This window comes from Balaenoptera physalus (genome assembly GCF_965194825.1).
Source record: "Balaenoptera physalus genome assembly, chromosome: 12".
In the NCBI taxonomy this organism is placed as follows: Eukaryota; Metazoa; Chordata; class Mammalia; order Artiodactyla; family Balaenopteridae; genus Balaenoptera; species Balaenoptera physalus.
In genome coordinates this window covers 92642040-92666023 of record NC_138897.1, presented here as the reverse complement: position 1 = coordinate 92666023, position 23984 = coordinate 92642040, and the positions used below count along the sequence as shown (strand labels likewise).

The 23984-nt window shown below is 42.4% G+C and overlaps 2 long non-coding RNA genes across 3 annotated transcripts in view; one reads left to right on the top strand and one right to left on the bottom strand.

Annotated features, from left to right (window-relative positions):
* LOC309640109 overlaps positions 1-23984 on the bottom strand; it is a 394077-nt gene that overhangs the window by 104491 nt on the left and 265602 nt on the right. The window lies entirely within an intron of this gene.
* LOC309640106 overlaps positions 1-23984 on the top strand; it is a 226109-nt gene that overhangs the window by 177257 nt on the left and 24868 nt on the right. The window contains exons 4-5 of one of the 2 annotated variants that reach the window (XR_014252031.1): positions 5041-5138; positions 7610-23822. This is a non-coding gene — a long non-coding RNA (uncharacterized lncRNA). Of the gene's footprint in view, positions 1-5040; positions 5139-7609; positions 23823-23984 lie in introns of those variants that run through there. The other variant, XR_014252030.1, reaches the window with a different exon arrangement.

Here is a 23984-nt window from a genome sequence, read left to right as displayed (position 1 = left end):
ACCTCAGAAACCCAACTCACCTGCAGTTTGGGAGATCTGCCCTCCCCTTCTCTCTCCTGCTTCCAAAAAGGTCCCAATTCGGTATTTATTTCTTCCTGTGAATTCTGTTACATTTTCCAGATGACTGGTGAAAAGCTTTGATGCAGACTAAAGAAATTGCAGCTTCCATGACGAAGAAGGTTTGAGGGGGCTGGCTTGAGAAAGCGGTTAGTGGGTGACCACAAACAAAAATATTCTACTAAGTCACAATGACTAAAGAGATAGCAGGTTGACTTTGGACGCAGAGCTGCATCTTTAAGAACCTCAAAGAACTCTAGCAAATCTCCAGGCTGACTTTCGAGGGTTGTTTTGATGAAAATATCACCATTGGTTCAAATCCCAACTCTGTCACTTACTGGTTACGTGATCATGGACAAGTCAATCATTGCCCTGTGTCTCAGTATTCCTATCTGTAAAATAGGAGTGAGAGTCTACTTCACAGTGTTAATATGAGATTATATACCTTCATATATTCTGCAAATATTTATTTAGAAACTGCCATGTTCCAAACACCGTTTCGGTAATCGGAGACACAGCTGTGAATAAGACAGTCCTTGCTCTTAAAGAGCACAGATAAATAAATGACAAGGGTTTTTCAGGTAGTAAGAAGATAACTGGGGATTTCTTCAAATTGATGGTGATTTCTCTTGGGAAAATACCTAGAAGTTAAATTGCTAAGTCATAGAATATGTGTATGTGGTATAATAAGAAATATGTTTGGTCTTTGTGCCCAGGTCCTGGCACAGAGCTCCCCAAACCCTAGAAATTTCCTGAGTGATAGAAGTATTTTTGGTAATTCATAAGGAGCTCCTTTTGAGCACATCTGAGACTTTGCTAATGATGTGACTTAGGATGGGGCACCTAGGTAACCTCAGGTTGGAGCTGATCACCAGAAAGACCAAGTGATTAGAGGGTTAGAGCTTTCAGCTCCATCCACTGACCTCTGGGAAGGGGAAGGTTAGAGAGCTGAAGATTTAACTCTATGAAAACTTTTGAACAATGAGGTTTGATGAGCTTCCTGGTTGGTGAACGTGTGGAGATGCTGGAAGGATGGTAAGTCGAGATAGGGCATGGACGTTCCATGCTCCTTCCCCCATACCTTACCCTCTGCATCTCTTCCATCTGAATACTCCTGAGGGGTATTCTTTTATAACAAATCAGTAAACATAAGGAAATGTTCCTTGAGTTCTGTGAGCCACTGTAGAAATTATCAAACCGGAGAAGGGGATTCTGAGATTTATAGTCAGTGGGTCAGAAGTACAGGTGACAACTTGAACTTGCAATGGAGTCTGAAAGTGGGGAGAGACCTTGACTTGTGGGATCTGATGCTGCCCCTAGGTAAATATTGTCAGAATTGAGTTAAATAGCAAGACACCCAGTTGGGCTCTAGAGCATCAGAGGATTGGTTGGTGGTGTTGGAAACACTCCAGAGTATATGATTAACTTAAAAAGAAACTGCCAACTAATTTTCACCAGCAATAAAAGAGAGCTTCCTTTGATCCACATTTTCACTAATATTTGTTGCCAGGCTTTTAAACTTCGGTTATTCTAGAAGATATGTCGGGGTATCTTTTTGTAGTTTTAATCTGAATTCCCTTGATGACTGATGTTAAACTCTTCTTTCTTGTGCTTTGTGGCCACTTACGTAACTTTCTTGATGAAAAATCTGTTCAAGTCTTTTGCTCATTTTTATATTGGCTTGTCTTTGATTATTGACCTGTAGGAATATTTAAGAGAATCTGTATGAAATTTGTCTGATAGATGTATTGCAAATATTTTCTCGCAGTTTGAGGTTTGCCTATTCATTGCTATGATTACATCTTTAATCAGCAGAAATTTTTAATTTTTTTAAAGGTCAACAATTCTATTCTTTTATCATTAGCAATTTTGAGTCCTGATTAGGAAACTTTTGCTAAACCCAAGGTAACAAAGATTTTCTCTTCTGTTTTCTCTTAGAAGCTTTATTCTTTTAATTTTAACATTTGGGTCTATGACATCTCTCAAATGAAGTAGTGGGTCATTTCAGTTCCAACTTTAACAATAAAAAGTAGAAAGCTGAAAATTACCTCTCTCCCTATATTTTCACATTATCTTTGTGCAAAGAAAGCAAAGGGAAATGTATCGTGTAAAAAGTGACTTAAACCATCTAATGAAGCAAAAAGTCATAATCACATGGACAACAAAATAAAAAGCGTTGTCCATTTTACTGTTTGCAAAGTGCTTTATTCCTATGGGTAATGTAAATGTATAAGAAGGTTTTTTTGTTTCCTCTCAGCCTTTGCAGGACCTAAAGAAACAGCCTCGTATTTTGAAAAAAAAATCTTTTTTAATATGTATGTACATATATAAATATTTATATATAAACACACATATATATATTTCATCTGAAAAACTGACCTAGTGTAGCAATGACATTTTGAAGGCATCTCATAGAACATGAAGATGGTCCAGTGTTATGAATTGAAAACGCTATTGCTTTCTCGGACCGGGAGGATAATTTCCCTAATGAACTACAAAGCCCTTGGATCTTTATTTTCCGCCTGGAAAATAGCAGTGACCTGACCATCTTGAGTCAGAGTACCCTATAAAAACACCGAAGCCCAGGTCATATTGTTCTGTGAACTTTCTCTTCTATTTAAAAAACCTAAGCTGTAAATATAGCAGAATAACTTAAATAAATTTTATAAATTCATAGAGATCATTGGTGGGTACTAACAATTCGTCCACAAGAAATCTAAAATGTAGTGTTTGCATTTTGTAAACAAGAAACCCTCAAAATAAAAGGTGTTCATTTTTTCCTGAATGCCATCTTCAAAATGCCCCTTTCCCTTCTCTTTTTGCATTCACATTTACTTACAAGCATAGAGACACCTGGTGAGAACACACCGGTGTCTGTGGCTCAGGCCTCCAGTATCCCAGGACCAAAAGGACGGGATAAAGCTGTTAGTAGGAGACAATTATGTAAAGCGCTGAGGGCTTCCCTGGTGGCGCAGTGGTTGAGAATCCGCCTGCCAATGCAGGGGACGCGGGTTCGAGCCCTGATCCAGGAAGATCTCACATGCCACGGAGCAACTAAGCCCCATGCGCCACAACTACTGAGTCTGCGCTCTAGAGCCCGTGAGCCACAACTACTGAGCCCGTGAGCCACAACTACTGAAGCCTGTGTGCCTAGAGCCCGTGCTCCGCAACAAGAGAAGCCGCCGCAATGAGAAGCCCGCGCACCGCAAGAAGACCCAACGTAGCCAAAAATAAATAAATAAATAAAGTGCTGAGCAAAAAGGTGGATGGGAGAGAGAGTGGATTTGCAAATTTGGGAGAGCAATTTGGTTCCTTTCCTGCCAGCTTTTTAGAAGCATGAAAGCATGCTGCTTCACAGATTAGTGTCACAAAGGCAATTTTTATGTTGTACGTCTCCATTATTATAGGATACTTGCAAGGTCTGGGGAAAGAGCCGAGCTTGGTAAGCAGCGATAATGAAGACGTATGAAGCTATCCAAACGCTGGATTGCCAGAGAGAGCTCCCTTTCCAGAATAACGACAAGGGACGGCACTGAGCACGTGGCAAAGACCATGCTGTGACGGTGCCAGGCCCGTGAAGCGCACACATGGACAAAAATAGCCCGAGAAGAATTTGCTCAGTAACGTACCATCATCTTTCAGTTGAAACGTCTGCAGCAATCTTCGGGGATCCAAGCAGAATCCCCAGTGGTCCTGAGCTTTTCTTATCCCTCCAGAGCTCTGCGTGTCTGAGCCACCAGCACCTTGTCACTCCCGGCCCCATACGAATTCCCCCGCCCTCCTCTTCCCACAAACGACAAAACCAAACCAGTAACTCAAAGCAAGAGGGAAGAGGGGGCCATGGCGTCATCCATCACTACACCTGAGTGGTAAGGTAGTTTGGTCCCCGGACTGGAAAGGGAGAAACATTGGGCCTCTTTCTCTTATCGCCACGTTGGAGCATCTGGAAACATTTTTTTTTTAGCTTTTGTTTTCAGGATTGCTTTTAATCTCTCCCTGTGTGCAATATAGATTATATTTGGAAAGAAAAGTTATACTGAATGTTATTAGTTCTCTCAAAGAGATAACACTTGTGTGTACCAGACACCATTATAAACACTTATATGTATTCATTTATTTTTCACTGTGATTCTGTGTGCTTTTAAAGACAAAGCTGGAGCAAGTACAAGCTTTGACTAAGAGTGTTCCTTCAAATAGGTGTTCTGACTTACCACTTCCTTTGAAGTGTCAAAATCTTAAAACATTCTCACTCAAATTTAATCGTGTTTATCTTCAAAAAGAACAGTATCTAAAACCTCTAGTTCTTTTTTTTTTTTAATCAGTCATCAATTTTATACACATCAGTGTATACATGTCAATCCCAATCGCCCAATTCAGCACACCACCATCCCCACCCCACCACGGTTTTCCCCGCTTGGTGTCCATACGTTTGTTCTCTACATCTGTGTCTCAACTTCTGCCCTGCAAACCGGTTCATCTGTACCATTTTTCTAGGTTCCACATACATGCGTTAATATACGATATTTGTTTTTCTCTTTCTGACTTACTTCACTCTGTATGACAGTCTCTAGATCCATCCACGTCTCAACAAATGACTCAATTTTGTTCCTTCTTATGGCTGAGTAATATTCCATTGTATATATGTACCACATCTTCTTTATCCATTCATCTGTCGATGGGCATTTAGGTTGCTTCCATGACCTGGCTATTGTAAATAGTGCTGCAATGAACATTGGGGTGCATGTGTCTTTTTGAATTACGGTTTTCTCTGGGTATATGCTGGAAACATTTTTACCCAGGCTGCTAGGGGAAAAAATGAAAGATCAATTTTTAGAAGTGACATTTCTTGGGGCCTTCTTTTTAAAATCTGCGTCTATTATCTCAAGTTCTGAAACACAGGCATTGAACTCTCTAGAAGGAAAGAAATGCATGCCTAGAAAACTAGTGTCCAATCATATGGAGATTTGCTTTTCCTCATTTCAGGCAGCTGGAAAACTAGGAGCAAAAGCCCAGCTTCGTGATCTCTGAGCGTCTGGATGAAGCAAAGGTCCCCTCCTGTTTCCCAAACCTTGAACGGAGCCGTGAGTATCCACGTGTTACGCGCATTTCAGTGACATCTGGAGGGATGTTCAATGTTGGATGTAGACCCCAGCACTCACCACAGCAGGGTCGGTTCCTTTTTGTCTGAACTTCTGAGCCTCTCCCCTGCGTCCCAAGCTTGTGTGTGCCTCAGGCGTTGGGAGATCAGAGGGGTTTCTCCCTGTCGTGATGTGCTTGTGAATGGCTGCATTTGAAAAGCAAAAATATATGTGGATGGAATTCAATAGAAGAATGTTGAAATGTTCACTTTCATGTTAAAAATGATGATTTACCCTGTGGTGCGAAGAAACATTTATCCTGGAAAATGAAGTCACTTTCCAGTTCCATCTACAATCCCGACACAGGCCACACCCTTTCCAGGTGAGAATCCCTGGAATCGGTGCATTTTGTGATGTCCTCGTCCAGTACATGTCTTTCCCCCATCAGTTGAAATACTGCAGAGTGGGATGTTGAAGGTTTAAAACACATAGCTTTATGGATACCAGGGGGAGAAGGGACGGGCAGTGGGATGAATTGGGATATTGGGACTGACATTATACACTACTATGTAGGAAACAGATAACTAATGAGAACCTACTGTATAGCACAGGGAACTCTACTCAACGCTCTGTGGTGACCTAAATGGGAAGGAAATCCAAAGAAGAGGGGATATATTTATACGTATAACTGATTCACTTTGCTGTACAGCAGAAACTAACACCGCACTGTAAAGCAAACATACTCTCATAAAAATTAATTAAAAATAAATAAAACGTATAGTTTTGCATGATATAATATAAAAATGTAATTATTCCAAGACATACACCTTTCAGTGTTTCAGTTTACTGCATACAAGCAATTCCATCATCCACATTTTGCCCTAACTTTTCCACCACCCATTTAATGCGCTGCTCTTCTGTACAAGGAATGACATGTATTTCATTCTGCAAGGTGATTTTCCCAGAGGAATCGTCACTTAGTTTAAAAATCTTTTACCCTGTCTCAACACAGAGATTGAAGGCGGGGATGTGATGAAATTATTGAAGTGGCTGAAATGAAGAAAAAAAATAACCTTACTGGTTCAAAACTGTGTGAGGTGTGTGTGCGTGTGTGTGTGTGTGTAGGTGCGTGTGTGTGTGTGTAGGTGTGTGTGTGTGTAGGTGCGTGTGTGTGTGTGTAGGTGTGTGTGTGTAGGTGCGTGTGTGTGTAGGTGTGTGTGTAGGTGCGTGTGTGTGTGTGTAGGTGCATGTGTGCGTGTGTAGGTGCATGTGTGCACACGTGCATGCAGAGTAGTTCTAACGGCTACAGCTTACCCTGGAATTCCCAAAATCTGCACATAAAACAGAACAACACCTTTATAAAGGGTTAAATAAGAATTATGATAAGAATCTGCAATAGCTGGTTTTCAAATAAAGGTTAAAAATTTTTTTAAATGTACATAGTCTAAAGATGTGGTAACAAGACAAAAAATACATCTTTCTCCCTGTGTTGATGTTCTCGATTTCCCAAATATTCTGCCTATATGGCATATGGACCTGTGATAAACATGTAAAAAGCATATAAGAGGAAGCATCACCACGTTCTGGAATGCTGCTCTCGAAGACGTGGAAAACTGGATGAGAAGTGGGAGGAGCTTCAAGAATTGCCAGTCTCAGCTGCGAGTCTGTGCTGACCCCCCGACCTTGTGGGATGTTAGAGTTGAAGGATTAGTTACCCATTATCCAAGGTCTCAGGATGTCTGGGAATCACACCTCTTTAGAAACTTGAAGATAATCCCAGGAAACCACTGTTGCCTTCTAGCCAAAACTCGGTCTCTGTACCCCGAATTGAATCTCAGAGACAGATTTTTGGGTGAAGTAGAAAAGAATGGCTTTATTGCTTTGCCAGGCAAAGGGGGCCATGGTGGGCTAATGCCCTCAGAACTGTGTGTTCCCCCCCGCCGGGGGTAGTGAGGAGTTTTATAGCAATGGTTCAAAGAGGAGGACGTGGTCAGCTCGTGGACATTCTTCTGATTGGTTGGTGGGGAGGTAATTGGGAGCTGGCATCATCAACCTTCTGGTTCGTATTGGTCTGGGGTCTACGTGCTTGTGGGCAGCATGCAGTTAACTTCTCCCACCTGATGGGGCTTTCAGTATCTGCAGAAGAGCTCAAAGATATTATTCTGTGTATCCCTTGAGGGGGAACCAGGACCCTGCCCCAAGGCTGCACTATTGTCTCTTGACTGCTCCTCCTTTGTTTCTGCATCCCCTCCCTCCCCTGATTAGCAACTGTTTGAACGTGCCCTTTGGAACTCAGGGAAGGTCTTGGAGGCTGAATGAAGCCTAGTTCCTGTAATCAGAGAATGTGGGACACAGAAAGACTTTTGTGCCAGGAGCCCCACGGGGTCCTGCTTGATTTCAGACGGCTTGGTGGAGATTCAAGGAGAGAGGTAAACCAGCTTCCAGCTACGCACCCAGGTCTGTGATGGTTACAGGTTTGCCAGGAAAATCACTGCATCTCAGCCACGATGGAGCTGGAGAGGGAGGGAGAACATTCAAGGTTGAGGAGGAAAGCTCAAGTGTCTGCTTCACATCGTCCTACAAACAGAAACTCCTGAAGCTGAAATTCAATGTGTAAGAAAATCAACCATTATAATCCCATGGATGTTTTATTTTTAATCACAGCTTTATTATAACCATTTCCAACTTTGTAATTGATGTTTATACCAAAACAGTTTCCTAACTGACTGCCAAAAGAACACATTTGCTGAACTGGTTTGTTAAAGCATTTCATAATTATCTGATTTCACCTGCCAAATAAAGGATTTCTAAAAAGAACAACCTACTTCATTTTTGGTCTTTGATTCAAACTATAATAATGGTGTCTTCTTTATAAAAGTTTTGGATTATTTTAGTGGCAGTAATTTAAAAATTCAAAAATAATACACATCTTGGCACAGGGTATTCAAAGTACATGAATCATTACATTAAAAAATGAATATGTATGCTCAGAGAATGATACAAGTGTAATAAATCTGCTTAAAGGATGGTGTTTAGCCATTGCCTTCTAATTCTGTTTGGCTTAGATATTTATGAAACAATGATGGGCAAGCCCTGATGACATTCTTGAGTGCCCCGGGAGATCACAGTGGGGACGAAATCTTAATCACCTAAAGACATCGGTCCTTTCAGTTAAACATCTATTTGCAAATTAATTCTGGAGAAGAAGGCATCACCACTAAACCAGCTTTGGGTAAAACAGACATTAGAAAACAGTTCAATTGTGGACTAATATTTTACAGTAACTTTTTACAGTTTTATTAAGAATATCTAATATTCAATCTCCAAACTATTATCCTATCAATATTAGCCAGAAAAGATTTTCAGTAGTGTAACAGGAAAGATAGAACATAAGACTCTGGTAATTTTTCAAAAATTTATTTTAATGACGTGTAGTTGATTTACAATGTTGTGTTAATTTCTGCTGTACAGCAAAGTGCTTCAGTTATACATATGTATTATTTTTCATACTCTTTTCCATGATGGTTTATCACAGGATACTGAATAGAGTTCCCTGCGCTCTACAGTAGGACCTTGTTGTTTATCCATTCTATATATACTAGTTTGCATCTGCTAATCCCAAACTCCCACCCCATCCCTCTGCCACACCCCTGCCCCTTGTCAACCACAAGTCTGTGCTCTGTGTCTGTGAAGACTCTGGTAATTTTATATTTTGTGCGAAAAATGGAATCTTAAACTTTCAAAAAGTGGGTTCCACTGCCCAAGTCCAAGTACAGCAAAATGGTTCAGCTTCAAGGTTAGACAGTAAAAACATTCAGAGGTTCCCTATCTTTATTCATAATACACAGAGAGTAGAGAGTCATATTGGTGGGAACGTGCTGGTTTCATCTGTGTTGTAACTTAGTTTTTCCTGCAAAATGAGGTCACATCACCAGTGTTAGTTTACTGTTTCTAACCGCAATCCAGTGGGATGGTACTGGCCCGTGTTATCACTCTCATTTCATTGTTGATGAAGGGCTCAGAGACGTTAAGGGTTTTGCCTAAACCACCCATCTGACCCATGACCTTGGAGCAACATAAACTCCCCAATTTTTTGAGCGCAAATCTTAAGTCTGCCTATGTCTCCACGTGGCCATATTATGAATCGGGTTCCTTAAAGCTGCCTATTTCATGAAAGTCAGTGGATTCCTTTGAGTCAATAACAAGCCTAAACTGTGAACCTGACTGAAGGGCACAATCCACATTTTCTGAGCAGCCAAGTGCAGCCCATGTCTTATACTGACAGCTGCATTCAAGATACCCTGTCTCTTTCTCAAATAAACGGTTTCCCTGACTAGAAAGGCTCAAGACCCCAGGACACAGAGTTGCTACTTTTGCTTCTCTGCTGCAAAGAGAAGCCTCTCTACTCAATCTTTAACTGTGCAGTAAGCCTACTTATATCACCAACGTAAAACGCACCCATGACAAGATAGGCGGTGAATCAGGTTTCTATTCCTGCTGTAACAAATTTCCAAAAAGTAGGTGGCATACATTAACCCCTAGAGTTCTGGAAATCACAAGTCTGTCATGGGTCTCACTGGGCTGAAATCAAGGGGTCGGCAGGCTGCGTTCCTTTATGATGTCTGTAGAGGACAATCTGTTTGTTTGCTGGTTCCGGTACCCAGAGGCCCCCGCATTCCTCCATGGAGACCACTTCCTCCACGTTTTAAAGCCAGCAATGTCTCATCTCTACAGCTGGACCCGCCATCACATCTCTTTCTCTGACTCTCCACTTCTGCCTCCCTGTTCTGATTTTAAGGGCCCTTGTGACTAGACTGGGCTCCCCTGGATAATCCAGGATACTCTCCTGACTTTAACATCAGTTTATTAGCAACCTTAATCCCATCTGCAGCCTTAATTCCCCTTTGCCATGTAAAGTAACATAGTCACCGGTTCTCCGAGTTGGGACATGGGCCTCTTTGGGGGCTATTATTCTGCCTACCAAGGAGGGAACTAAAACTTTGGATAAGTCATCTCACTTGGCTGAGACAGCAGTGGGTGCTGCTCATTTGACCTAGGGCCCCAGCCCCTCTTCTGTCATCCAGTAACAGGCTCTGCATACTGAGAGGAGTGGGCACAGGGCAGACCAATCTTCGTGTCCACCCCCCAAGCCACCGTGTTTGGTGGAAATGTTACCAAAAGTGGGGTACCACCGCTCAAAAGCCAATACTCGAGAGGCAAGCCTGGTGGAAAGGAAAGTTTGCTTTATCTTGGAGGCTGGCAACTGGAGGAGAGGATGGACCTGTGTCCAAAGGCTGACTTCCTCCTCTGACAATCAGTGGGCAAGAGCTCTTAAAGGGGAGTTTCAGGGGTGCACAGGCAGAGGGATGGGCCTACATGCAGAAACAGCACAGGCAGCTCCGACAGGCATCTTGAACTTGGTCATGTGGTGGTCTGATCAGTGTCGTCTTGATTGTTTTGAGTACAGTTAATCTTCAGTCCAGGGTCCATTTGAGGCCAGTTCTCGGAATTGTGGCAGCTTATGTCATGGCTACAGTCTGGTCATCGTGTAGTTAACTTCCCCACCTGATGGGGGTTTCAGCATGTATAAGACAGCTCACAGGACACGGCTCAGAATATGATCTCTAGCCCTTGAGGAGGAACTAAAGGACCTTGACTTTGCTTAATGACTAAACTATTATTACTTGGTCTTGTTTGACTGTTTACCTTGCCTTCTGCATTTTCTAACTTCTCTTATTAAACATATTCTTTGGCTAAAGTTTTTCTACAGACAAAAGGCAGGCAGAAGTCATGAGGGGGAAGGACCGTAGGGTCCTGCTCTGTTTCAGAAGGATGGGCAGGGGACCCATGCTGGCTCACTCACTGCCCTTCTCTAGGATTTTCTAACCTGAAGCTGATAGAAATGACCCCCTTGCCCCCTACCCCCCGAACCCTGAAGGTTCTGCTACTATTTGAACAAAGGGCTTCATGCAGTCACATTTTCTTTAGGTTGGAAAGGGCATGTTTGCAGCACAGAGAATGAAACCAGTTTGTAGAAACGAGGAAGGGAAGAAAGACAAGAGGGAGAGATGAGAAGAACAATTTCTAGCGGTGTTTAAGTCCCAGAATCCGAGGGAATGTTATCAAGGCCAGCTCACCTCCGCATAGAACAACTTTATGAGGCAAGAAATTACCCAATTTTGCTTAAGCTGACCTAGTCTAAGCTTTCCTCCTTTGCTACCAGAGTCCTGAGAAACCCAGACAGAATGCCAAGATTATTTCCTGAGGAACATCAGGGTTCCTAGAAAAAGTTGGAGAAATGCTGGCCTGAGGTGTGAAGGCAAAACAGGTCTCAGTAGGGGATTCTGTGATCTTCTAAGAGGGGGAGATAGATAGACATGAAATCCTTCCCACTCACAATCCTGAGGAGAAACTTAGGTAAAAGAAGGAAATATTATTTTCCATCTGGGTTTTGGAAATCAAGGTCAGAGGCAAAGCATTGGAAAGAAAGACATTTAAACCAGACCTAGAAGGGGTCACTAGTTAATCTCAATCCATGAACCCCCAAAGAAGCCTCTGCTCCCCTGGAAAGGAGAGTTACTAAGAGACTGATGAGTTGAGATGCTCAGAGTGTGAGATCTGGACCACAAGTTCACGGTTGCAAATCCCGGCCTTTCCTGTTGCCACCTGGGGACCTGGAATAGGGCAGCAGTGCACCTAGGCTTCCTGGGCCTCCGTTTCCACACCTGAGAAATGGTGATAATGCCAGAACCTCAACTGAGGAGATTATTGGGAAGATTAACTGAGCTAATTCATGCAAAATGCTGCTTAGAACAACCAAGTTAGAGCTGACATATCTTCAGAGCTCAGTAATGTATTCGTTTTATCATCGTTATCACCTAAACATCCCCAGTGACTGGACTGATCACAAAGCATGTGTCTGTTCTCTTCTATCCTTTTTTTTTTTTTTTAATTAATTAATTTTTGGCTGTGTTGGGTCTTCGTTTCTGTGCGAGGGCTTTCTCTAGTTGCGGCAAGCGGGGGCCACTCTTCATCACGGTGCGCGGGCCTCTCGCTGTCGCGGCCTCTCTTGTTGCGGAGCACGGGCTCCAGACGTGCAGGTTCAGTAGTTGTGGCTCACGGGCCCAGTTGCTCCGCGGCATGTGGGATCTTCCCAGACCAGGGCTCGAACCCATGTCCCCTCACTGGCAGGCAGATTCTCAACCACTGCGCCTCCAGGGAGGCCCTATCCTTTTTATTGCGATTACTATTTTTAATCTGACCAGCTGCTTGAAGGGAGATCAGCGGGCCAGCCATCAACAGCAAGCCAGGCATTCTTAGACCGCGTCACCCACATCAGGAGCTAAAGACCTTCTCTGACACAGGTTTCTTTTCCCCTCACCCACTCTCTGTTTCCCCAAAAGGTAGATACATTCATGCCTTCACTTAAGCTTTTCTCCTGCCTTAAAAGTAGATATTCAGCCCCAGCAATCATTGTCTCCATATCTCTCATCTCACTCACCTGCTGGGGAATCCATTGACACGAAACTGTTTGATTTCTTGAGCCAATGACTATTTCTAAAGCCAACGCAAGAAACGACAACAAAAAACCACTAATCACATATTTCTTTATGGGATTTGGGGAAGTTTTCTTTTCCTTTTCCTTTTTCCCCTCCAGTGTGTTGACATGAACCTACCTATCTTTAATAGGCTCCCTGAAATAATAGCTAAGGAAATACTATGAGCGAAGTGAATTGCTGTTACTGGAAAAAAAATGTTATGACAAAGCTAGGAAGCAAGAAGTCACAAGTGCACTTCAAAGCAATGAGCAAACTCTGCTTTATAAGCAGCTGGGCTGTATTGTAGTTTTATAGCCAAGGTGATCATGTACCACACCAGCCTTCAGGTCAAAGGAGCACTGGGGACCACGCTTGGGTGCATTTCTTTTTTTTTTTTTTTAATTTGTTTTTCAACTGAAGTATATTTGATGTACAATATTATATGTTCCAGGTGTACAATATAGTGATTCACAATTTTTAATGGTTATACTTCATTTATAGTCATTATAAAATATTGACTATATCTCCCATGTTGTACAATATATCCTTGTAATTTATTTTATACATAATGGTTTGTACCTCTTAAACCCCACTTCCCTCTCCCCACTGGTAACCCCTAGTTTGTTCTCTATATTTGTGAGTCTGTTTCTTCTTTTGTTATATTCACGAGTCTGTTGTCTTTTTTTAGATCCCACGTATAAGTGATATAGTATCTGTTTGTCTCTGTCTGACTTATTTCACTTAGCGTAATATCTTCCAAGTCCATCCATGTTTTTGCAAATGGCAAACTTTCATTCTTTTTTGTGGCTGAGTAATATTCCATTGTATGTATTACACGTGTGTGTGTGTTTGTGTGTGTGTGTGTATAAAACATCTTCTTTATCTGTTCATCTGTGGATGGACATTTAGGTTGCTTCCATGACTTGGCTATTGTAAATAGTGCTGCTGTGACCATTAGGGTGCATGTGTCTTTCTGAGTCAGAGTTTTGTTTTGTTTTTGTTTTTTCAGATATGAATGGGATTGCTGGGTTATATGGTAGTTTTATTTTTAGTTTTTTGAGAAATGTCCATACCGTTTTCCACATTGGCTGCACCAATTCACATTCCCATTGACAGTGTACGAGGGGTTTGGGTGTGTTTCTGGCCCTCGCCCAGTGGCAGATGGTTTTTGCTTTGTACTGGATAAGGACCCAAGGTGTGCGTGAGTTCTGTGCCTGTCGCCCAGCAGCATCTGTTCACCACCTGTCTCCACGGACATTCTGGAACGTGAGTCAGCTGCTCCAGGTGCTACTTCTCCATTCTTAAGCCTTGGTACCTGAACCACCACGCGGTCTCCCAGGCACCCTGCCTGGTCCCCAGTCTTTTTCATGAGCACCAGTTGGAGACCTGTGAGAAAGAGATGGTCAGTACACGCAAACTTCCCTTGTATCTGGGGCTCCAAGGACTTCTTAGGTATGATGTTATTCCACAGTTGGCCTTTAAGAATCAAGACTTCTCTTGTTGTCTACTTAGAAGCTTTCCCATCCACCTTTCCTCTGTGCTCTGACTGACTGTGGAGTCTACAGTGATGGCGTCCAATTATCTCATATGGCAGGAAGTGTGGAGATACGTGGTTCCGATGGGTTCAGCAGCTCTGTGATGTCACTTCCTGCCTTTGTATTCTGCCATTTTCAGAAAATGTCTTTGTGATATGGAGCTTGTTGCCTTGTGGTTGTAAGCTCCTGCTGCAGTCCCATGATACTGATCTCAGCAGATGGATAAAGGGCTCTTTCTGACCAAGATTCTTCCTATCCAGGAAGAAGATACTTCCCAGAAGCCTCCCAGAGCTTCCCCTTGTGTTTCATGGGCTAGAAATAGATTGCATGCCAATCTCCAGACCCATGGAGAAAGGAATGATTAGGACCAGTTAAATGTATAGATCCAAGAACCTCAGTGAACCAAACAAGATAAACTTAAAGAAAACCACACCCAGACATATCATAATGAAAATGCTGAACACCAGAGATAAACTTTTTAAATCTTGAAAGTAGCTAGGGAAAAATCACATTACATCCTGGAGGTGGGGGAAGGGTGAAGGGGGATTTTAATTATTGTAGCTTTCTTATCAGAAACTATGGAGTCCATATATGTATAACTGAATCACTTTGCTGTATAACTGAAACTAACACAACATTGTAAATCAACTATACTTCAATTAAAAAATTAGAAAAAAAAACCCCAGAAACTATGGAGTCTAGAAGACATTGGAATTATGTTTTTTGAAATACATTTTATTTTATTAAAAAAAAAAACATCTGATGATTGGACCAGGGAGGGATGTTTCCTTCCTAAGCAAAATCAGAATTTGGTGGGCAAGAGAGAAGTGGAGTAAAATAATATAAAAACTGGCACATGTATACCCTACAAAGGTCAAGAGACAGAACATTACAGATACGTGGAAAACTCCCGTGTGCCCTTTCTAACCTCGACTCCCACTCTCCTCTCCCAAGCAGTCAGTGATGACTGCCACAACACCGCTAAGATTTTATTAGGAATTTAAAACAGAATCATGTTAGAGGTAATAAAGAGCTATTTCCCAGGCTTCAGGTTCACCAAAGCTATTCTTGGTCCAGCTGCTGATTCTGAAGATCTCTCAGGTAAGATGCACCAAAAGAAAGTCCAGTCAGCTAAACCTGACCACTTTCTTGGGTGTAGGAATCTTCAGTCCCTCTTTGGAAATTTCCAGCATGGAGTAGATAGTGAGACTAAAGTTATAGGTTTTACACTCTGTTCTTTTTTCCCAGTCTTTTTTCTCTCTGTGTTTCATCTTGAATTACTTTTACTGCCACATCTTCAAGTTCACTGGTCTTTGCTATTCTGTATTATCTGTTCTGCTGTTAATCCCACCCAGTGTCATTTTCATTTCTGTTAATGTAGTATTCATCTCTGATAGTTCAACTTGATTCTTTTTTACATTTTTCATGCCTCTACTCAATCTTTACCTTAAACATATGGACTATATTAATAATGTTTTAATATCTTAGTCTACTAATCCTATCATCCATTGCATTCTTTTTTGACAGATACTGAAATTTACATACTTTAAAATAGATTTTTTTCTATAATTATTCTTGAGTTGTGTTATGAGACACACTTAAGCTTATTCAAAACAATGTGATCCTTTCAATGCTTGCTTTTTAGCTTTGTTAGTCAGGACCCAATTATCCGTTAGTCTACTCTTTTTCCCATAATGTGAGGTTTTTTCCTCACATTTATGCACTGTTCAGGACTTTGCTGAAAGTTTGAAGAGGACCCCCTACAGATCCCTGGGGAGTTCTCTCCTCCTGTACTCTGTTCTATGAGCTCTAGCTGCTTTCGCCTCCTCAGACCTCTATCTCTAACTCCTCATCTCTGGAAACTACCAGACTCTGCTTGGAGTTCCCTCTCTGCTCTGGAAACACAGCAACAAGGTAGGGCCATCACAGGACCCAATTAATTTGCATCCCTATATCAGAGATCAAAACCCTGTGTTGCCTTGTCACCAATGTCTGAAAACCATTGTTACCTGTATTTTTCCCACTTTTTCATAGTTTCAAGTAGGAGGTCTAATTCGGTTCCTGTTATTGCATCTTGGCCAGAAATGGACCTATCCCATTGCTCTTATAGTTATAGCATTTTATCCCTGGATTTGGACATTAAAACACCATCAACACGTGTTAGTTTAGGAAAGGATCCAAGCAGTTCTTACTCATCAGATGATATCCCCAAAAGGGATTAAGACCCGTTTGCCTGGTTAAAACCCAGCATATGGTACCATGAAGCTTCTTGCATCACTCATATCGCTGTAAACATTAAACCTGTTTATAGAAACACTTTTAATTACGTGCTGTTTGCACATGTGCTGAAACCACAAGCTTAGGGTTCAGAGTTTGCACATAAAATTTATCACAGGAAAAAGAGAGAAAGATCTGCAGGTTTCGTGTTTTCACACTTCTACCGAAGAGAGGCTTTTAAGGGAGCAGGTCAGAAACACTTGACAAAGAGGCATAGTAATGCTGACTGCAGCCAGGAAAAAGTTGGATGCCCAACTATTTTTCTCTGTGCACCCCAAGAATTATCCTCTCATAGCACCCAGGATTTCCCAGCATAGTATTTCCACAATTTGCAATTATAAACTTAGTTTTGTTTTTATAAATCAGTTCTTAGTGGCAATGATTATGTCTATGAAGACTCAATCCCATAGCTTTCAATACCAGCATTGTGGCAATCCCTCAGATGCCATCTTCTCCCATTATCTGTGCACATATCCTGGGTAAGACAGAGCCCAGGGCATCCACTCACGGATTTGAGTTTGGACACATAACTCAAGTCTAAAGAATCACGGTATTCTATTCCCTGATTGATGGGTTCAGGTGTGATCATGTGACCTGAGTCAGATTAACGACATTAAGTCCTATGATTTGGGCTGGAACTATTTTGGAGAAAAACAAATAAGCAGTTATCTTCCAATGAGGCTTTCTAAACTATAAGGGTACAGGTTGGGAGATGCTAGGAGCCTTTCCAAATGAAGGAAGTCATATTCAAGGGGTGGAGAGAGTCATATTCTTGGGAACAATGTCTGAGATGCTGGATCAAGCTGTGTCTGAAGTCCTTATCTCTGGAATGTCAGCTGTGTGAGCTGCCTTGCATAAGTCGGTCTGAATTAAATTTTCTGTCATTTGCTACCAAAAGTATCCAGCCTAATGAAAGCTATGTGAAAGTATCATGCTGGGTATCAGGAAACAGAAAAATATAAACATTGATTTTTTTTCCAAATAAAAGTCTCCATCCAAGAGAACCTATATTAATGATAATTAACTACGATTCAAGTTAATGACTGATTCATGGGGCATTTGATAGAAAACTCAGAAGTTTCTTGCCTCAATGGTGGGGAATAATTATCCCATGATCTGTGCTTCCTTATCTATACTAGGGATTATAATATTCAATGACCTAAAAACTCAGGGCAATCTTAAGTGTTTCAATTTCGCTTCCAAAGGGTATATCCCAGGTAATGATGCTTGTCTATTTGCATGAAAGGAGAGGACTCTTAACTTCTCTGTCTCCAAAGAATAGCGCTGTTCTCTCAAATGCTGTCAATTACACACACTTCCCTGAAAAAAAATCACACCGGGGATTCAGAGGTCAGAAAGAACTGCCAGTTGGAGAAACCTGTTTTATAACATCCTCTCAGTGCCATACAGAAGGAGACGATTAATAAACTGTATATAATAATAGGAATATTAACTCTGCTAAACTCCTGGGGAAAAGGAAGATGAAAATATTTATGGTTACACGAGGGCAGGTCACCAAATGCAGCTCAGCAATTCCCTGTCCATTAATTCTGCTTTAAATATAAATGAGGTACTTTTCTAAGGCAAGGTTTGAGGCTCACAGACATGAACGCCTCCAAATTCCATTTGGCAGGGGAGGGGCAGACAAGCAGATATAGATATCTGATCTAAGCTTATCTGGCTACCAGAAAGGAAGAAAAAAATCCATGCCCTCACTTAATACTTCAATTTAAGGAGTTGGTTTGTGCATTGAGAAGGCATATGGGCCGTGACCAAAGAAAAGAAATGAAGATACCGTGTCAAGTAATTTAGACCGTGTGATGTTCTGGAATCTCACAGACTCCCTTAGTGAATATAGTCTCTATTTTCATTTGTGAAGATGGAAATTGGAAATGGATTTCAACAGTGCTGCTAAAAGTGTTGTGTTGTAAACTCCACAGAGAGGAAGAAGGCAGGTGACATTATTTCAGGAGAAGGGGCAATGTCCACATTTAGATGAGTGTGGGCAGGTCAGAGAAGCACTGTCCCCCAATTTACCCTGATTTCCTTCAGCCTCAAGGACTTGGTCACCATGGACCCAGCTCCAAAAGTGGGGTTTGGGATCCAGATCCAAAATCAATCAGAGCCTGGAATTATTCTGGCCCTTTGTGATTGGTTCAAGAACAGCACGTGGCTCCATGTATCCAATCAGAATGGGTTTCTTATTGTAACAGAGAAGAGAAAACCTGATCCACATGGGATCTATTCCTTTAGCTCTAACCCTTGTGCTCTGTTGCCTGTGCTGAGTCAGGCTGGCTCTGCACCTTTTGTAAAAGAATGTTGCCTAGAGCCTGAAATATACAGGATAACCCACTCTCAAGGCTCTGCCTCCCAGGCTTGACTGGTAAAAGTATAGCACTTTCCATTCACATAGAGATAAAAAGTTGCAGAACAGAGAATACCACTTGTCTTGTTGGAGATTTACAAGAACATCTATCTTGACCTGACCTACATGGACAGCTGCAAGAACGAAGGATTATCACATCCCCTCCAGGTCTGGTCACACTGGGAAGTTAGCAACAACACGGCACACCCTTCCCCTTTTAGTATAAAAGAAGCCTGAATTCTAAGAAGTCATTGAAGACGGTTCTTTGGGACATTAGTCCACCATCTTCTCTGTCTGCAGGCTTTCCAAACAAAGTCACTATTCCTTGCCCCCAACACCTCATCTCTTGATTTATTGGCCTGTTGTGTGCTGAACAGTATGAGCTTGGAGTCGGTAATACCATCATTTGCCACCCAAACCTTTCTGCCCAAGGACAGGCCTTTAACAGACACTGCATCACCCCCCCCCGCCATGTCCCACCAGAGATCTCACTATCTGATTTCCTATGAGGGTGCTGAAGATAGATCTGCTGGGTGTGCTGCCCAAAGCCACAAAATCAGAGAGTGGCAGGGCTGGAATTCACCCTCCGAGCTTCTGACTGGCTCCAAAGTGTTGTCAATTGTTCCAAATATCAGCAGAACCAAATATGTCAGCCTCTGATCCAATTTGCCAGCAAACACAGGGAAACCCTCTTAACATGTACTGGCACCAATTCAGTCGCTGCCTAATTTAAAATGGAATCTTCATTTAGAAAGTCAGTTCCATTTAGAGGCAAGAGCACTCCTCTTGGTTTTCTGTGAGTTCACACCACTGGACCTGCGTGCACAAACAGCTACCACCCATTCCCTGGCCTATTTATACCTCCACTCAGCTCCCACCTTCTAATAAGAACCATGCCTTCATTTCCACATGTCACACCTGTTAAACCACCTTCACATCTATGGGTCCCACAACAACCCTGGGAGGCAGGTAGGGAAAGTGCTACTGTAATTACTAGGTGAGCACATTGAGGATCAGAGACGTTGTCTGGTTTATTCAAAGTCACACAGCTTGTTAAGTATAATCCTGCCAAGGCAAGAGCATCCCTATCTACATACAATCATACCTCTGCAACCACCTGGGACTCTTTATCCCATCGTTTGCTTCTGGAAAGACACTGTCACTTGCTCATCCTTGGATCTACCCTGGATAAGTCCACATGTCCTCTCCCACCATAGCTACTGTGGGCAGACATCCGTGTTAGCATCTGAAACATGGAATGCAGAGCCCTGAGGTCAAATTTGTCCTCATGTTTCCTCTGACTCAAGAAATGAGTTTCTGCAGCACCTTTCCCTTTGAAGATGGGCTTATCCAGGGCCCGTCATGATGATCACAACAGAGACCGCCTGTGCTCTGTGGTCCCAGCCAGGGCTAAGCTGATAGTATTTGAAAACATCATAGATTTTCATAAGAAGAACAGGTTTTATATTCAGGGTTGGAATGTGCACTCATTGAGTATTTTTGCTTGTACCCCTGCAAATTAGTACTGGCGTCACTGCCCTCGTTCTAGGCAACAACAGTATGCGCACATGTGTACACACTCTCATGCCACTATTTGTTCTGCTGGACAACGGTATCATGTAGAAAAGGGTGAAGGAATTTTTATGCTCTCCATAAGGCTGCTCCCCAGATGCTCCCTTTGCTTAGAATAAATCTAGATTCATGACCACAGCCCACAAGGTCTCTCTCATCTGCTCCCTGCCCACCACACGGTCCACAGTCATGCCCTCCCTCCCTCTGCTTCAGCCACCTTGGCTTTCCGTTGTCCTCATGTAATGGGAGTGTACATGAGGCAGGGTATTTGCCTTGGCTCTTTCCACTCTCTGCAAGATTCTCCCCCAGGTTATAGCATGACTGTCTTTATTATAGTCTTGATTCCAAGGCCACCTGCCAGAGAAGCTGTTCCTGACCACTCACCTGACTTCCCTTGGCAAACTATCATTTTCCTAGACATAATTCGTTTCTTTTTGCTTTTTCAGCGTATCTATCAGTATCTGATGTCTCCACTGGCCTCAGGTTTTAGGCACTAGTTTCAACTAAGGATCTAATTCTCTTTCAAAGTACAGCAAGAAAACCCCCCAATATCCTCAGCATCAAACCTTTTAATACAAAATGTGCAGCGCCTGGCATGTAAGACTGGTTTGATGCATGCATGTTCATTAAGAAGCTCTTATTTTCTTAATGAAAGTACTGCTGGTCTCCTCTTCACTTCTTATAAGCTTCTCACATTTTACATGCATGTTCCGTTGCCCCTTCTTCTTTCATTCAGATCAAATACTAAACGCTTCAAACTCTGTCCTTAGAGTTGAATGCACAAGGACTGTCTCCTGCTGTTATTTAAGGATCTAAGGCTGAATCTCTTTTTTTCAAAGGAAACAGTCCTTCTGTAATGCAAACAATGAATCCTAATTTGGAATTGTAAAGTCTAAATCTTTCATAGCAAGCCAACGAAAACTGGAGCTGCTAAGGGTCTAAGATTACAGTTGTTTTGTTTTTAAGCCATCAAATTAAAAAAAATTCAGATTGCAATATCAGGCAGTGTTGATGTTGATGTTATGTTACCAAACTTGGGTCTGCTTGCCCAAGTGCAGTAAAGCCAAACTGCTGACACCTGGTTGTCGTGAAGGAAGGGGCAGCGTTTACTGCAGGTATGAAATAAGGAGTTTAGGCAGCTAGTGCTCAAAAGACCCAAACTCCCTGATGGGTTTCAGGAAGCATTTTTAAAGGCTAGGTGATGGAGGGGGAGTTCCAGGGTACGTGATCGACTCATGCACAATTCTCTGATTGGGTGATGGCGAGGTAACAGGGGTTAACATTATCAATCTTTAGGCACCAGTAGGTCTGTGGGCTACTTCCTATTCTGCGGATTCTTACCCTATAATGGATAGAACTCTGCTCTGTGTGAGAGGATTTGCTAAATGGTTAGTTGATAAACTTGGTAGAAATTCAGTTTCTCACAGACGAAATGAAAACTGTGAGGTTGAGGGAAGTGCCCCCAATCATAGACCAATTCAGCCAAGGAGAGAAACATAAAATGTGTCTCCCAGTACAGTGCTTACCATCCTCCATCCTGTCTGCCTTTCCCATGATCCTTTAGATTAGGGTGATGAGTGATCAGTGACTCTGGAAGATTCAGAAGCTTTGTGCCGCTTTTCTCCGGAGCATGGAGTGTGGAGTATGGGGCAAGGAGGGGGCTGCTAGCATCCTTTCCCAACTTCTCTCTTCAATGGGGCAAAAAACCCTGACCCTCCCTCCTGAGCACTGTGAATAAGCAACTTGACCAAGAATCCTTAACTCACACAGCAGGGTCTGAAAGGAAGACTGATCTGAAGTTCAGGTGGGCGCAGGACACTGAACTTCCTCATCTCTAGTGCCATAGAGCCAGGGAGGCAGGCACTCAGAGATACATTCATCTTCATTAATAAAGGAGAGTAACCTGAACGTTTCCTGGCAGCTGTTCCAACAGACTGCTTGTTATCACAGCGAGCATTTTTTTAAAGACCCACAATGATACCCAATATGTCACAACAGCTGCCAAAGTGACTCTCATGTAGTGACTTTCTGTGCACGTCTCAGAAGGGTTTCTTCTTAGAATCTTCCACGGGGCTCTTCATTTCCTGTTGGTTGAAGGCAACTTTAAAGGGGATGCCCTGAACATAAACGTGACTGACCATTGGTGCTGTATTTCTACATAGTCCAGTCCGGAACACACAGGTGCTTGACTTTCGTGTCAACTCAGGTCACAGAGATACCTGAGCTAGTGGTCAGGGTCTCCCCTTGAGAAGGGGTCTTGTAATAGGGAAAAACAAATCTGACTCCATATTGGATTCATTTCTTTTACTTTAACCTTTGTATTCTATTGCTTTTGCTACAAGAATGTTGCCTAGAGTCTGAAATACTCAGGATAGCCCATTCTCAAGGCTCTGACCTTTAAAGGCATAACATTTTTCCATTCATATAGAGGTAAAAGTTGCAGAACAGAGAATAACATTTGTCTTGTTGGAGGTTTACAAGAACATGTATCTTGACCTGACCTACGTGCACAGCCGCAAGAACAGAGGATTCCGGCACCAAGAAGTTTGCAATAACCAGCCACAGCTCTGCTCCTCTAAGTAAAAAAGAAGCCTTTCTTCTCAACCTCCAAGAGCTGAATTCTGCAGCTACCTGAATGAAAGGGAAGCAGATGCTCCCCTAGAGCCTCCAGAAACACAACCTTGTCAACACCTTGGTTTTAGCCTAAGACCCATTTTCAAATCTTTGACCTGAAAAACAGCAAAATGATATAGTCATGTTGTTCTAAGCCACTAAGTTTCGGTAAATGTGGTAGAGTTTAACAACTAATGCACTAGAGGACCTAACTGTCTCATCCACCCTTGGCCTTTTGTTGTACATGATTTTATAAATAACTTAGCAGGGCGATGCAGCAATGGCCCAAGGGCTTTGCCAGAAAATCACAGTGATATCAACATGGTCCCTCACACCAAGTGTCATGATGGGTGATGTGCACGGTACAGAAATGGAAAAAACAACCACACTTAACAGTTTGCAGAACTGGCCACTCATGGATGTTTGGATTTGTTTGTTGGTTGAAGTCACATTTAATAATGGGAACGTTTCACGTTAAAAACAATAGCTCGGGACATCCCTGGTGGTCCAGTGGTAAAGAATCCGCCTTTTAATGCAGGGGACACGGGTTTGATACCTGGTCTAGGATTAAGATCCCATGTGCCGCGGGGCAACTAAGCCCACGTGCTGTAACTACTGAGCTCGCGGGCCTCAACAAGAGAGCCCACGTGCCTCAAACTACAGCACCCATGCCCTTTGGAGACCGCGTGCCACAACTAGAGAGAAGCCCGCATGCCACAACAAAGGGACAGCGTGCCGCAACTAAGACCCGATGCAGCCCCCAAAATAAATAAATAAATAAAATTAATAAATAAAATAAATAAATATTTTTAAAAAGAAAAAAAAGGATTATTAAAAAAATAAAAACAATAGCTCAATAATAGATTTCAGGTTTGTTTTGAAAACCCTTGGAGGAACCAACAATCTTGGGTCACACATGGAAACAAGTGGTTATGTTCTCCAGGTCTCT